The 2,913-nt window shown below is 51.4% G+C and overlaps 1 non-coding gene across 1 annotated transcript; it reads right to left on the minus strand.

The window, feature by feature from the left end:
• Positions 1–280: 280 nt before the first annotated feature.
• LOC126313447 (5.8S ribosomal RNA) lies at positions 281–435 on the minus strand. Its single transcript, XR_007555144.1, has one exon. It is a non-coding gene; the product is annotated as a 5.8S ribosomal RNA (ribosomal RNA).
• Between the last annotated feature and the right edge of the window lie 2,478 nt (positions 436–2,913).

The following is a 2,913-nucleotide window of genomic DNA, read 5'->3' on the forward strand; positions in this document are numbered from 1 at the left end:
TCGCCGCTACTGGGGGAATCCTTGTTAGTTTCTTTTCCTCCGCTTAGTAATATGCTTAAATTCAGCGGGTAGTCTCGCCTGCTCTGAGGTCGTTGTACGAGGTGTCGCACGCCACACCGCCAGCCGGCTGTGCACGCTACCGAGAAAGTACCGGTATGCGAACCGCCAGGCGACGGGCGCGCATCGCACGTTTAAGGAGACGCTGCCGGCCACACAGGCGACCACGACACTCCCACGTCTCCGAAGCGGGACAAACGCCGCGCGCTTCAGTATACGTAGCCGACCCTCAGCCAGACGTGGTCCGGGAACGGAATCCATGGACCGCAATGTGCGTTCGAAACGTCGATGTTCATGTGTCCTGCAGTTCACATGTCGACGCGCAATTTGCTGCGTTCTTCATCTACCCACGAGCCGAGTGATCCACCGTCCTGGGTGATCTTTTCCTTTTCAGTCTCCCACTGTCTCTTTCAAGACAGTAGCATTTGCGGGACTGAGGCGTCCGACGGCCCCTGTTCCACTATTTTTTTGTGTCCAACGGCCTCACAGCCGATGGGCGTCGTACGGCTCCACACCGGAGCGGACAGGCACTCGGGCGAACGTCATTCAAAACCGGCGCCAGGCGCCATGTACCGCAGGCCAGCCGCTCCAGAGCTTCAGCGCTCGTACCACACAACAACAACAACACTTCCGCTAGTTTTGAGAGGCACGCGTGGTTCCGCACGCGGCGCACGGCCACTGCCGTACAGGTAGCGTGTTGCGCGACACGACACGCACATCGAAAGACATGCAGTCTAGTCGGTAATGATCCTTCCGCAGATTCACCTACGGAAACCTTGTTACGACTTTTACTTCCTCTAAATGATCAAGTTTGGTCATCTTTCCGGTAGCATCGGCAACGACATAGTCGATGCCGCGTACCAGTCCGAAGACCTCACTAAATCATTCAATCGGTAGTAGCGACGGGCGGTGTGTACAAAGGGCAGGGACGTAATCAACGCGAGCTTATGACTCGCGCTTACTGGGAATTCCTCGTTCATGGGGAACAATTGCAAGCCCCAATCCCTAGCACAAAGGAGGTTCAGCGGGTTACCCCGACCTTTCGTCCTAGGAAGACACGCTGATTCCTTCAGTGTAGCGCGCGTGCGGCCCAGAACATCTAAGGGCATCACAGACCTGTTATTGCTCAATCTCGTGTGGCTAGAAGCCGCCTGTCCCTCTAAGAAGAAAAGTAATCGCTGACAGCACGAAGGATGTCACGCGACTAGTTAGCAGGCTAGAGTCTCGTTCGTTATCGGAATTAACCAGACAAATCGCTCCACCAACTAAGAACGGCCATGGACCACCACCCACCGAATCAAGAAAGAGCTATCAATCTGTCAATCCTTCCGGTGTCCGGGCCTGGTGAGGTTTCCCGTGTTGAGTCAAATTAAGCCGCAGGCTCCACTCCTGGTGGTGCCCTTCCGTCAATTCCTTTAAGTTTCAGCTTTGCAACCATACTTCCCCCCGGTACCCAAAAGCTTTGGTTTCCCGGAGGCTGCCCGCCGAGTCATCGGAGGAACTGCGGCGGATCGCTGGCTAGCATCGTTTATGGTTAGAACTAGGGCGGTATCTGATCGCCTACGAACCTCTAACTTTCGTTCTTGATTAATGAAAACATACTTGGCAAGTGCTTTCGCTTCTGTTCGTCTTGCGACGATCCAAGAATTTCACCTCTAACGTCGCAATACGAATGCCCCCGCCTGTCCCTATTAATCATTACCTCGGGTTCCGAAAACCAACAAAATAGAACCGAGGTCCTATTCCATTATTCCATGCACACAGTATTCAGGCGGGCTTGCCTGCTTTAAGCACTCTAATTTGTTCAAAGTAAACGTGCCGGCCCACCGAGACACTCAACAAAGAGCACCCTGGTAGGATTTAAACGGGGTCCGCCTCGGGACGCGAAAGCACCCCTTCGGCTCGCCCCACCGGCAGGACGTCCCACGATACATGCCAGTTAAACACCGACGGGCGGTGAACCAACAGTGTGGGACACAAATGCAACTACGAGCTTTTTAACCGCAACAACTTTAATATACGCTATTGGAGCTGGAATTACTGCGGCTGCTGGCACCAGACTTGCCCTCCAATAGATACTCGTTAAAGGATTTAAAGTGTACTCATTCCGATTACGGGGCCTCGGATGAGTCCCGTATCGTTATTTTTCGTCACTACCTCCCCGTGCCGGGAGTGGGTAATTTGCGCGCCTGCTGCCTTCCTTGGATGTGGTAGCCGTTTCTCAGGCTCCCTCTCCGGAATCGAACCCTGATTCCCCGTTACCCGTTACAACCATGGTAGGCGCAGAACCTACCATCGACAGTTGATAAGGCAGACATTTGAAATATGCGTCGCCGGTACGAGGACCGTGCGATCAGCCCAAAGTTATTCAGAGTCACCAAGGCAAACGGACCAGACAAGCCAATCCGATTGGTTTTGATCTAATAAAAGCGTCCCTTCCATCTCTGGTCGGGACTCTGTTTTTTTTTTAAATTCTTTATTTAATAACAATATTATACATAAAAACCCACCACCTAAACACATTAGTGGGTCATTTTATTTACAGTACATAGTTATGTTGCAGCATTTCAATTTTTGATTATTATTTGGAAAAAACACTATACATGCTACAGGATAAGGTTAGTGATTGTTGGGTAAGATCTTCGGTTAGTACTAATCTACTATTCTAAGACTCTACTACCTGCAGCGATTACAACTGTACCAGAAAGAAATATAAATCTACCAAGTTGGCCGTGCCCACCGAGCTAACCTCTGTGGGCGTGCCGCTGGCACTGGGCTGGCCTTTACAAAAGTCGCTGCAGATTCATTTTCAATTATCCAAGAAACTAACCTACAGAAAACTCTATCTACGAGTCA

The sequence above is a fragment of the Schistocerca gregaria genome, unplaced genomic scaffold, assembly GCF_023897955.1.
Source record: "Schistocerca gregaria isolate iqSchGreg1 unplaced genomic scaffold, iqSchGreg1.2 ptg000483l, whole genome shotgun sequence".
Taxonomy (NCBI): domain Eukaryota; kingdom Metazoa; phylum Arthropoda; class Insecta; order Orthoptera; family Acrididae; genus Schistocerca; species Schistocerca gregaria.